Source organism: Castor canadensis, chromosome 2 (genome assembly GCF_047511655.1).
Source record: "Castor canadensis chromosome 2, mCasCan1.hap1v2, whole genome shotgun sequence".
Lineage (NCBI taxonomy): Eukaryota > Metazoa > Chordata > Mammalia > Rodentia > Castoridae > Castor > Castor canadensis.
In genome coordinates, this window is record NC_133387.1 from 150,604,486 (window position 1) to 150,618,483 (window position 13,998).

The window sequence follows — 13,998 nt, forward strand, 5'->3', positions numbered from 1 at the left end:
TTCTACAATATCCAAGATGCATATCATTGTGCAATTTACTCAGCCTCTCTTGACCCCAGATTCCAAACCTTTAAAGTGAAGATGATGTTCCTGCAACTAGACTTACCCCAAAGGACTTTTGAGAGATGCAAATGAGCTAATTAGTATAACAGTATCTCATAGATGCAAATTATTACTATGAGCATTCTATTTATTAAAATAAGAAAAGCCTGATACAGTGAGGAAAGTGAAGTGGTTCTGCCACTGCAGTGTTGAGGTGGTAAAGCAAACAATATCCCCAGCTAGCCTCTTCCTAGTTCATCTTTTCTCTATCTTAGGGTAGAGGAGATGCCATATACAGATAAGTCAGTCCAAAGAACTATGGCAATTTGTCAGTAGAATGACAAATGCTCTTGGGTCAGCCTCAGAGCTGAGTTGTGATGTGACATAGCAGGAATAGAAAATGGTTTGAAGGATTAAACAGGAAAAGCAGTATGGCTTCTTTTCATCTCAGAAATAAAAACCGCACAGGCTAGTCTTAACAAAACTGCCATGTCGGCACATTTCAAGGAGGAAATGTTCTCTTTGTCCTTCCATTCTCAAGCTTCAGCCACCCTTCCATCCCATGATTTCACTATGCCTGGGTTTTTCTGGCTCCTAGAATTGAGTTTCCCAATAGGCAAGGCCAACTACAAGTTTGGAGCATTCACAAGACAGAGATAGTGACGTAAAATGCTTTGGAGATATTCTGGCCTCATAGGAAAGAAATCCAAACTGAGATCAAGGGAGTAACATCAGTAACTGGTGGAATAGGAAGCTCCAGCCTTCATTCCTCCACAGAAACACTGATTTAACAACAGTATATGGGCCAAAATTCCTTTAAGATAATTCCAGAAGCTAGTTTAGAAGTACAGTGCCCAAGGGAGCTACACTGAAATGGATGGAGAAAAATTTCATGTTACCTGCAGGTGCCCTTCTCCCAAGCTAGCACAGGTTTCTGATGAGAAATAATACTCTGGTTTATAACTTCTTCTTTCAGAAAAGAGAAGAGTAAAGCAAGCATCCAACATTCCAGTCTTTTAGACAGTTATCCAAGGGACTGGTTTCTGTCTCGCCTCACCTGAAACTCTGATGGAACCACCACAGTTTGGATGCCTGGGGGCTGCTGAGCACATAGAAGAGTAGCAGGCAGCTTTCTATGGGTGGCATGACTAGAGAAAATATACAACTCAAGGTTTCTCTTGGGAGGAAGGGACAGAAATGGAGTATACATCATGTTATCACATACTCACATACTCTCTTTTATAAACTTTCTTTTTGGGTGGTACTGGAGTTTGAGGTCAGGGCCTCAGACTTGCTAGGCAGGTGTTCTATCACTTCAGCCATTCCACCAGCCCATGTAGTCTCTTTTTGGAAGGCTGCCCAAAGGAGCTGGCATTTGTCACATATGACTTGGGGCAAGTGGAGAGATGGCATAGTTTGGATGCCTGGTAGTGGCTGGGAAAAAGAGCTGGGTGACTTACTAAAGAATTTACAGTGCTACTGATGACACCAGAGGGGTGAAGAGATTATAATCCCTGGAAAAAAGACCCAACAGCCTCTCTTAACTGAAAAATGGCATGCCCAGTTCCAGGGGAGTCACATTCACCTGAAAAGATTCAGAGATGTGGCTAGGCTTGTTGGTGAAGGTCCTCTCTGATATGATGTATACTCATAAAAGGTGGAAGAGATGGCTGTTTTTCCAAATCTACATAAAGTTATGATCCATACAGTGAGGAAAGATAGCTCAGAGATAGGAACAAAACAAACCTCCACAAATTGATCCTAAAGGAGCAGAGGTATAAGAATACCTGGAAAAGAACTCAAAATAGGCATAATTGTGTTCTATGAGCTCAAGAACATTACGCATGAACGAATGAGAATATCAACAAGAGATAAAAAATACATGAAAAGAACCGAACAGCAAGAAATGAATTGGGGCAGAGTGGGTGGTAAGGGAGTGGGGGGGGCAGGGGGGAGAAATGACCCAAGCCTTGTATGCGCATATGAATAATAAAAGAAAAAAGAAATGAATTGAAAATTCACTAGAGTTTCAAAAGATGACTTGATCAAGCAGGAAACAGTAAGTGAACTCAAAGACAAGTCATTTCAAATCATCCAGTAAGAGAAACAGAAAGAAAAACATAAGAAGAATAAGGAAAATTTAAAGGACTATGGAATACCGTCAAGTAGACCAGTATATGTGTTTTGAGAGACTCAGAGGGGAAACAGAATGGAGAAAAAGGGGACAGAGGGATTCTTTGATCAAGTAGTGGTTAGAAAGTTTCTGAATTTGGGGAAATAAATGGATATTCAAATTCAAGAAACCCAATGGATACTAACTAGGATGAATTCACCCTAATAAGCATTGTAATTAAATTTTCAAAAGTCAAAGACAAAGAAAGAATTTCAAAATCAACAAGAGTGACTTGTTAAAGGAGAACTTCAATAAGACTATCATATATGACAGTAGAAGAAAGTAGGATGATATATTCAAAGTGCTGAAAAAAAAAAAAAAAGCCCTGCTAACCAAAAATACTATACCTGGCAAAACTATCCTTCAAAAGCAAAGAAATAAAGTCTTTCTAAGATGAAACTAAGGGAATTCATACCATTAGACCTGCGTTATAAGAATGCTAAAGAGAGTCCTACAAATTGAAATGATGCAAGGGCTCAGGGAGTGGTAGAGAACTGCCTAGCAAATGCAAGGCCATGACTTCAAATCCCAGTACTGCAGAAAACCAAACCAAACCACAGAAAAGATGCAAAACAGCAATGTATAAGCATTTGGAAGTACAAAGACTGCAAATAAGTGTAAATATGTTGACAAATACTTTTTAATACCATTTCTAATAATGTATAAGTCATTTTAATTCTGGTATAGAAGTTAAAAGACAAAGGTGTAACTAAAATATGTTAATAGACTCACAATATTTTTTTTTCATTTTTCTTTTATTATTCATATGTGCATACAAGGCTTGGTTCATTTCTCCCCCCTGCCCCCACCCCCTCCCTTACCACCCACTCCGCCCCCTCCCTCTCCCCCCCTCAATACCCAGCAGAAACTATTTTGCCCTTATTTCTAATTTTGTTGTAGAGAGAGTATAAGCAATAATAGGAAGGAACAAGGGTTTTTGCTGGTTGAGATAAGGATAGCTATACAGGGCATTGACTCACATTGATTTCCTGTGCGTGGGTGTTACCTTCTAGGTTAATTCTTTTTGATCTAACCTTTTCTCTAGTACCTGTTCCCCTTTTCCTATTGGCCTCAGTTGTTTTAAGGTATCTGCTTTAGTTTCTCTGCGTTAAGGGCAACAAATGCTAGCTAGTTTTTTAGGTGTCTTACCTATCCTCACCCCTCCCTTGTGTGCTCTCGCTTTTATCATGTTAGACTCACAATATTAAAAGATTGTGACATAAAAACACAGAATGCATAAAGAAGAAGAAGTAATAGTATTAAGTATTTGTATACAATTAAAGTTATTGGTTTAAAATATATTTCTATAGTTATGAATTATCATATATAAGCTTCATAGTAACCACAGAGATGACCTACACAAGATACGCAAAAGAAAAGAAGAAAGTAATCAAAGCATGTCACCACAAAATATCAACGAAACACAAAGTTAGATAACAAGAAGGAATGGAATGACAAGGTAATAGCCAGGCATTGTGGTTCACGCCTGTAATCCCAGCACTTGAGGCTCTTGAGTTCAAGGAATCCTGGGCTACATAGTAAGACTCTGTCTCAAAAATAAAAAAGCCACAAGATAAAAAGAAAACAATTAACAAATGGTAAATAGTAAGTCCTTCCTTATCAAAGCTTCCTTGTCAAAGCTAAGAAAGGCTGCACTTTCATGACCTATTCATCTCCCATGGTCTCCATCTCTGATGACCATCACATTGGGGACTAGGTTCCAGCACATGAATTTTGTGAAGACACAAATATTCAAACCATAGCAAATTCCAACAGTGAAAAATCTTGAACAACAACAAAAACCCTTACAACTATCCAAAGTTAGTAGAGGGGTAGAGCAGAAATAAACTATAGAATAAACAATTTAAATATCAACAAAAGTAAGTTTTAAAAAAAGATCAGGAAACTAGCAACCTTTATCTAACTTTACCAAGAAGAAGAGACAGAACTCAAAATAAGAAATGAAAGACATTACAACTGACAGCATAGAAATTAAAAGGATTCTAAGAAACTACTTAAAAAATTATATACCAGCAAGTTGAATAACCTTGAAGAAATGAGTAAATTTCTACACTCAGATGTTCTGCAATGGCTGAATCCTAAAGAAATAGAAAATCTGAACTGAACAACAAGTGAGGAGAATGACTGGAACACCTCCCAACAAGGAAAAGTGAGCACCTGATGGCACTGCTGATGTGTTCCACCAAACATTAGAAGAAGAATTAATGCCAAATAATTCCCAAATGTTGAAGAAGGGAAAATATTTCCAAACTGATTTTATGAGGCCAGCATTACTCTCCCTGATCCAAGGCAGGAAAAGACACTGTAAGAAGAGAAGATCACAGACCATATCTGTGATGAAAATAGATGCAAAATCTCAATGAAATACTAGCAAACCAAGTTCAACAGCACATTATGAGGATTATATTGCATGACCAAGTGGAATTTATCTCTGGTATGCAAGGATGGCTTAGTAGACAAAAATCAGTCAATGTTGTATGCCACATTAACAGAACAAAATGAAAAAAATCCTGCCATATGGGGCAAAAGGAAAGGGTGAAGGGTAGTGATTATGATCGAAGTACCTCGTATATACATGAAAATAGAATAACGAAGTCCATTAAATATTGTTTAAAGGTGAGGAGGCCAAGAAAGTGGTGAAGGGAATGAATTTGATCAAAGTACATTATATGCATCTATGTAAATATTGCACAAAACTCCTTTGTATACGCTAATAAAAGTTTTTTAAAGAAAAAGCATTTGATAAACTTTCACACACCCTTTCATGATAAATACCACTCAATAGACGAGGAAGGGAAAGAATATAATAATATATCTATATAATAATATACACAGCAGCATGTATATTATGTGATATATAAATGTATAAGGTATAATAAATTATAATATATAACCAAAGGACATATATGAAAAGCTCACAGTTAACATCATAGTCAATAGGAAAAACAGATAGCTGTTCCTGTAAGGTTGGGAATAAGGTAGGAGGCCTGGTCTTATTGTTTCCTTTCAAAATGGTACTAAAAGTCCTAGCCAGGGTGATTAGGTAAGGAAAGAAAAAAAAAAAAAAAAAACTATCCCAATCAGAAAAGAAGTAAAATCATCTCTGTCCAAAGATGACATGATCTTATATATATGAATCCCAAAGATTACACCAAAAACATGGGAGAGCTAAAACAAACTCATTAAAATTATAAGAAACAAAATCAACATAGGAAAAGCACTTGTCTGTCTACACCCTAACAAAAGCAATTCACGTAGGGAATTAAGAAGACAATTCTATTTGCAATAGCATCAAAATAAATATTTAGACGTAAACTTAGCCAGTTTTACACATTGAAAACTACAGAACACTGTGAAAAGAAACTAAATCTATGCTAATTTGGTTGCAACCAAATAATAATACTAAATAAATGTGAATAAAATTAAAGAAGAAACAAATAAATGGAATGATATCTTGTGTTCATGGATCAGAAAACCTTATAATGTTAAAATGCTCATACTGTTCAATACTGTTCAAAGTGATCTACACATTTAATGCAACCTATAAAATTCCCAGTAGCACTTTATAGAAAGAGAAAAAATCCTAAAATTCATATTTGTATCAACAAAAAACCTAGAATAGCCAAAGATAATCTTGAGGAAAAAAAGAACAAAGTTGGAAGTCTCACACTTGCTGATTTCAAAACAATGTAGAGCTGAAGATGTCACTTGGTATTAGATCACTTGCCTCACACACACAAGGCCCTGGGTTCCATCCCCAGCACTGCAAGGAAACAAAACATATTGCAAAGCTACAATCAACACAACAGTATGGTACTAAGATAAGGACAAATGGAGACTGGAACTAAACCTTAACATACACAGTCAACTGATCTTTGGCAAAGGTGCCAAGAAAATGCAAGAGTAAAAGATCATTTCCTCAACAAATAGTGTTGAGCAGCTGGGTATCCATATGCAAAAGAATGAAATTGGGCCTCTGTTTTACATGAGTCACAAAATGGGTTAAAGATTTACACATAAGGCCTGAAACAATAAGACCAAGAAGGAAATAGAAAAGTTTCATTAACATCAATCTGGTAGTGACTTCTTGGATTGATACCAAAAGTGCCAAATCACAGCAACAGAAAATAGAATGGGGGTTTCCTGGACCAACAGAAGAGGGAAAAGTGTTTTGTAGCTCCCTGTCCGGTGAGTGCTGTGTAGATCTGCTCTACAATACAGTCCTAAAACTGAGTGTTGTGGCTCTCTATCTTTACTCATTAAGAAATTTGTTCAACTTGTTCATGCTTTTATTATGGTAAAAATCCCCACGAAACTGAATTCAGCTTACTACAGTTTTATAGTGTAGTAAAACTGTGTCTGGGTGCGTGCATGCATATATGTGTGTGAGTGTGCGCATATGTGCATGTGTGTATGTCTGCATGTGGGTGTGCCTGCGTGTGTGAGTATGAGTGTTCATGTGTGTGAGTGAGCGTGCTAGTGTGTGTGCGTGTGTCTTTATGTGCAAGTGTATGCATGTGTGTGCATATGTGCATGAATGTGAGTGTGTGCCTGCATGCACATGCCTCTGTGAGAGTGTATGAATGAGCATACAGCATGCATGAGTGTGTGCATGTGTACGGGGAAGGGTGCGTATGTGTGGGTGAGTGTGCGCATGTGTGTGTGTCTGCGTGGGCATGTGTGTGTGTCCGTTTATGACTGTGTGTGAGGGCATGCATGTGTGTTTACGAGTATGTAGGTGTGAGCATGTGTGCACGTGTCAGTGAGTGCATGTGGGTGCACGTGTGAGTACATGCACGTGAGTGTGTGCATGCATGCCTGTATGTGTGTGTGTGTGTATGAGTGAGTGTGCAATGGACACCAAGGACGAGGCCTTATTGTATTTTCAGCACTTTCAGGCACAGTTCTGAAGCACTGCTCTGTCTGCTCTGTTCCTCTGCGCACCCACTGGTCCCTAGGCCCTGCTGTAGAGTGGCCAAGCTGGTGATGACATGGTGCCAAACCGTGTGACCACCAGGGCTTTGTGCTGTGAGCCATATCCAGAAAGGTTCCTTATCCTTACCAGGGCGCCTCAGGTCACAAGTAGGTAGGTAAAGGCAAGGAGAATTCCAGCACCCTGACCAGTCATAAAGTAGGTGTTTGTTCAGTGAAATCTCTCTTCTCTGCTCCAGTCTCGCTGCATTAGTGGCTGCGGTTGATCCTGGAGTCGCTCTTTGCAGGGTCTTCACCTCACTTTCCAATAGCAAATATGGAGAGGAGGCTGCTGGGAAAGGGAGGGAAGCAGGCCTTGGAGTCCCTCCCTTGCACTGGATCTCCCTCCAGTTACCTGCCACCTTTCCTACTGCGCTCCTACTTACTTCCCTTCTACAGTCAGTACTCAAATATATAATTTTTCCTTTTCTGGGTTTGTAAACGGCTCAGTCACTGGGGGGAAAAAGCACAGTGATTACTAATGGGCGATGCCACTACAGTTCCAGCTGTGAACAGGAGAAATCCAAGATGACCCATCATCTCAATGTCAATGCAAACACCGTGCCATTCAGGATGGAATGCTGAGGTCTGCGCAGACGGCCAGAATACATTAACCAATCTCATATTTACCTCCAGAACTCACAAATCTTTGCAGGGAAATTAGGGGCTCCTCGCCTGGTTAAATAGGCTGCGATGGCGGATACACTTGATAGGTGCAAATGACAGATTCACGTGGACTGCGGAAGAGCACCCTTAGGGGGCTGTACATTTTTAAGTAATTCTACCATTGTTTTTGCATAGTAATTGGAAATGTACATTCCATTGTGATGTGATTCTTATTAGAAGAGAAGGTCGCTGCTCTCGCTTACAGGATTCTGTTCATTTACGGTCACTGGGACTTGAAAACGGAGGCAGAATTGGCATGTATGGTATGAACGCGGCTCTGCACCATGCGGTAAGATTCTGGCCTGCATTTGGAGCTGGTTCTCACTCCCAACTCTCCTCTGCCTCTCTCTCCAAATTCCTATTATTTATTTAGCCTGATTCTGCTTTGTGAATAAGTAACTCCCTACTGACTGAGTAGTAACTAGAGTTAAATTAGTCATATAAGACTAGAAAATTAGTAAATCCCCCATCCCAGTTACCAGAGAGAGGCTGTGTCGGTGTGTTTAGAGTACTATTATCTGCTAAGAGCTGGGAGTTGTCCTGTGTGCACCATGAGTTCTCAGTGGTCCCACTCAGGATGTGACATAGGAGCTGGCCAGGAGGGAAAGCCATGGGGTAGGGGAGACTCTTCCCACATCCAGCCACACATTCTTCTGTGTTGTATTTGTGTGACAGCTGCCCTAGGTCAAGATCACAGGACAAAGCCAAAAGCCCCACAGGAAAAATGGAGTCTGTGATGTTGTTAAACACCTCTAACACAAGTGCAACAACTATTCCATTGCTCCAGGGAGGAAAAGGAACAGAAGCACCTTGCATTTTTGCTTCATGAGGTCTAGGCCTTGGACCAGCAACACCATTATTGCCTGGGGGTGGTTAGAAATGTGGCTCTTGCCAGGCACAGTGGCTCACACCTGTAATCCCAGCTACTCAGGAGGCAGAGATAGGAGGATCATCATTTGAGACAGCCTTGGGGAAAAAAGTTAGTGCCACCCCATCTCAATAAACAAACTGGATATGCCTGGGATCCCAACTACATAGGAGGACATAGTTAGAAGGATTGTGGTTAGTGGTATCGCATCTCCACCAAAAAGCCACACATGGTGGGGCATGCCTGTGATCCCAGCAAGATGATAATGGTCCAGGCCAGCCCAGACAAACATGTGAGACCTTAGCAAAATAACTGAAGCAAAAAGGGTTGGGAGTGTGGCTCAAATGGTAGAGCACTTGCCTGGCAAGTGCAAGGCTCTGAGTTCAAAACCCAGTATCACCAAAAGAAGAAGGGGAGGAGAAAGAGGGGAAGGAGAAATAAGGCAGGGTTTTTGCCCCTTCTCAGACTTCCTAAACTGACTTGCATGTGCATGAGATTCCTTGGTGATTGTCAAGCATGTTGATTCTGGGATGCACAGATTCACATATGAACACATCATATGGATGTGTTCTGTGTGTGGATGAACACATCCAACACACAGACCCCTGCAAGTCTGCATCAGTCACATATTGGCAGTGGCTGGGTCCCTTCCTCACACACAGTAGGCACAAATATCTGTGAGTAGATTGAATGGGAAGGAAGAGAGGGAAGGAAAAAAACAGCACAGCCCCAGAAAGTCACGCAGGAATGCAGGAGAGAAGGAGGAGATATGACATTCCAAAGCATAAAATGAGAATCAAAGAAAGCAGCCAGAAAGATCCAGGGAGGTGCACCTGCCTTAGAGATGGGCTGTTGCCCCACCTGCTGGCCAGAGTGGCTGGAGGACCCTTCTTGTCCATGACCTTCACGCATAAGCCCCTGCCTGTCCCACCACATGCACAGGTCCCCTATCTAGCTCACCCAGGCCTATGCACACTGGTTAGCTCACCTGTACAGTACCATTGGGCTGCCTTGAAGCTGACTCAGAAATGGACCAACAGCAACTTTTTCCAAAGTCAAGTTCAGACCTCTGGGTTGAAGTGGATAGGAGGTCAGTGATGATTTATAATCATCAGCCTCCTTGGGCCTCATGCACCAGAGCTCAGGCTTCTCAAAGAGAGAGAGGAGTCACTTTGACCAAAATATTAAGTCACTCTCAGGAGAGATTAAAATAAAAGAAAAGAAAAATCATCCATGAACTTTGCTTTGTTCAATTCCCTCACCTGGTCTCACTCAGGAGTGTGGGAGCCCCAAAATATGAGACTGGGGTATATGGAGAAGACAGTATTTGTACTTAGGAATTTCTAGATTTTCCTTAATATGAGAAGATTAAGCTGGTGTGGTGGCCCAGGGCAGGAGGAAGAAGTTTGAGGTCAGACTGGAATAAATAGACTGACTCAAAAACACCAAAAAACCAAACAAAAAAGAAAACAATTCAGCACCCAAGTCAGGTTAGTTTAGAGGTCTAATTGTTTTCCAGATTTCTGTTTCTCCTTTTCTTTTTTTCTAGACTAGCACTCCACTACTTGAGCCATGCCCCCTGTCCTGTTTTCCAGATTTCTTATTTTGATAGTTATGGGAAATCAGAAATAGAGCAATTGTAGTATAGGAAAATGTTTTTGAGATGGTAATTGCTAATGTGCTGGGCACTTTCTATGCAGGATCTCATGCAAGCCTCAATAGCACAACAAGAGAGGAATTCTATCATCATCTTTTTATATGTGAGAAAACTGTGGCACAGAGAGGTTACGTAACTTGCCGGGAGTCACATAAGTAGGGAATGGAAAATACAAGACCCAGACCCAGAGCTGTGCGAGTATAAGCCAGAGCTCTTAACCATTCACTGCCTTGCACTTATCTTATGCTTTTCTTAATAAAGAGAAATAGAGACATCGAAATCAGAGGTACAGAAAGAACACAGAAGACAGGAAATTGTCCCACGTGGGTAGGACTGAGACATGCAATATAAAGAGAAAGGCTTTTGAGGAGGAGAATGGTTTTTGAGAACTATTTGTAAGGTTCAATTCACCTCTCTGGCTACTCAGAGACAATTTTTTAGAGTTTGAGAGTTATTTAGCAAATGGATCTTAGTGACCTGAGGAAAGAAATTGCTGTTCTTAAGAAGGAAAAATGTATTGTTTTTCTCTGGTAAGATCAGGAACTCCCACTGATTTGAAAAGGGAAATAGCCTCTCAAGCCCAGCAAAACCAGACACCAAGATGAGGCACTGCCTATCTTGCTCGGGCTGGTTGAGCCAGGCCAATAACTAGTATAATTCCATGTAAAATAGAATCACCATTCCTCTACGGGGACAAGTTCACAATAGAGATGCTTCCCTGTCTAGTTTGACTAACCTCTCTGACTCAGTTTCCCTAGCTGGGTGGAGGTATATATCTTTGTGTAATGCAATTTAACAATTAAAAAAAAACAACCCTGAGAAGCTAACTAAAAGTAGCATATGAAAATTTGCCATGCATATAATTTTATTATGATTGGGGCCTGTGAAATAAGTTATGACATTTATTTATTCATGTACCACATCCTCTGCCATCCCCTGGGAAAAGAAATGTTTAAATTAAGATGTATTATAAGACAGATTCCAGCCTCTTGTGCACTCAATCGCAGTTCATTACTACCCAGCTTGTACACGATACTTGCTCCCCTATATTCTGACCTTGGCTCTGGACATTTTCAAAAGGTTTGTCCCTTCAGCCTCACCCCAATTTGAAAATCCCTTCTTATTAGTAGTATTGTTGTAGCATATATTTTGATTTTACTGTTAGTTGTTTTCAACGAGGAAGACCTAGCAACTTGATGGGTAAAAACATCAAAAAGAAAATGCACAATTCATGCAAATATAAATTAAAATCCTCTTCCCTTTATTATAATTTCATTCCTAAAAACATATACATAATTCATGATGGGGGATACATGGAGATTATTAGCTGTAGGGCCAGGGACCAACTTTTTAATAGTGAATAATGCCATGAAAGCAGACTTTTTTTTCTAATGAGTCAAAAAAGTAAGAGGAAAAAAAAAGAGGCCACATCAGAGTGATCTTTTCCCTCCACATCTTTGAAAACAGAAAGAAGAAAAGAAATGTTTTCACCTTTCAACTTCACGTAATGACCACACCTTTAATGAACAGAAATGCCAACTACTTATAACTCTAAAGAAGTCTTGTTCTTTTGTTTAACATACAGGGTGATATATTTGGAAAATTTTAAAAAAGGAAATAAATAAAAAAGACACAGCTGATATGCACATCTGTAACCTTATCCTTTCTAGAAGTTCAAAAAATAACAGAAAAGGGCAGGAGTCTGGAGGTGGCCAGACTGTGTTCACCTGTTTTTCCACCTTGTCCAAGGGCAAGATTTGCTTTCAGGATCTGAGATCTTGACCCAGCCAAAGGGAAATGTCCACTTGAAGAGCAGGGCCCTGCTTCCCACTCCAAAACACACACACACACACACACACACACACAGTGTGGCTGTAATGAATCCTCTCACCCCACAGGGCCCCAGACGGCAGAGGGGAATCTGAGCGCACCTGCAGCACCTCCCTTCAGATCACGTTGCTGTTATGAAAAATAGTTTGCTATTTTGGAACCCCCTAGCAGCCAGAGAGAACGCAGAGGGCCCCAAGCTCGTTTATCTTGTGTCAGAAGCAAAGCCAAATGAACGCCACCTTGCCCAGCACCTGAAGAATGGGAAGAAGCTCAGAGTAAAAATAGTCAAGGGCTCTGGGAAATGGGGCCTACTGAGCCGCCAGGGCAGGTTAAGTAGGGCTGCTCACACCCCTCTCCCACTTTCTAGAACACGGCCCTACAGACAGGAAGAGAGCATTTCCTGCAGAGAAGACGACTCTATGGGTCTAAGATCTGGGGTGCAGGGAGCTGTCCCTGCCCCCCTTCATCCAGTCTTGGGGAGCTGTGTCTGTGATGAGGAATAACTGTAGTGTCATTTGGGTCCTTCTGTCGCTGGTCTGCTTGGCTTGAGCTGGAGGTGTGGAAAGAGACAAGTGACATTCCTCAGGGCCAGGCAGGTCATTCCATTCCGTTAGAGAAAGGCCAGGCTAAGATCTAGTGACTGGATCAAATTAAACGGTTTTTTTTCCCTAAAGACCGAGAGAGAGAGAGAGACAGAAAAAGACACAGAGACAGAGAGATCAAAGTAGCTGAGGAAGGTGTATGGCAGAGGCCCCCATGGCATTGGGCTTTACATATTCATGATTATCACATATTGTACACATTAACAGGATTCTGTGTGACCCTTCCATGCAAACATACATTATACGCTGGTCATGGTACTAGACTTTTAAGGATGAATAGGGCTAAAAGTGGCAAGAGGAATGACACAGGTGTCTCAGAGGCAATAGAGGACAATTAACAAGATGGTGAGAATGAACCGAGAGTTGAGCAAGTCTAGATGACTTGCATTAGATATGCAAGTTCTTGGGCTTTGTGCTAAACCAGAGTCAGAATCTCTGGGACCCAGGTATCTGTGTTTTACAAATTCTCTGGGTGGTTCCTTGCACATACTGTTTGAGGTGTAGGTTGAGGACAGAAATCCTCTCATGGGGAAGAGAAGACCCATGCTCTGCAGACCGGAAGCTCAGGCTATTCGTGACACCTGGTGTAAATCCTTTAGTCCCTTCCTGCTTTATTCTTTCCAGTCTCAATTGTCATCCTGAGGATGATGAAGTTAGGCTAATTTCAAAAATCACAAAAATTAAAAGTACCACTCAACAGCAAAGAGACAGGATTTTTTTTTTTGATTCAGTCCCAAACCCTGTGACATTGACAAATTTGTGAAACATGAGGAAATATTCGGGATTTTGTGCAAATGTTACTGGCCTAAGATTATCATGTGTTGGCAGGTTAGCAAACCTCAAAGGTTAATAAATAAGTGAGTTTTAAAACTGTATTTCTTTCCAAAATAAAGCAAATACTTAAAAAGTCCTCATGAGGTTATGATTGCATAATTTCTTTCCAATAATTAAATCAGGTAGCTTCTTTAAAAGTGGTAAATCTCAGGACATAAAGGCTGTGCAGGCCCAGGGAATGGTAGAGAAGCTAAAACTGACTTTCACTAAGGCTCTTATCAGCCCAGCCAGGCTAACGAGGAACTCCATCCCCCACCCCAAACCATCCCAAACACCATATTCTCTTATGTGGAAACAACCAAAAAAATTTCCAGAATGCTCTATATTCACAGGC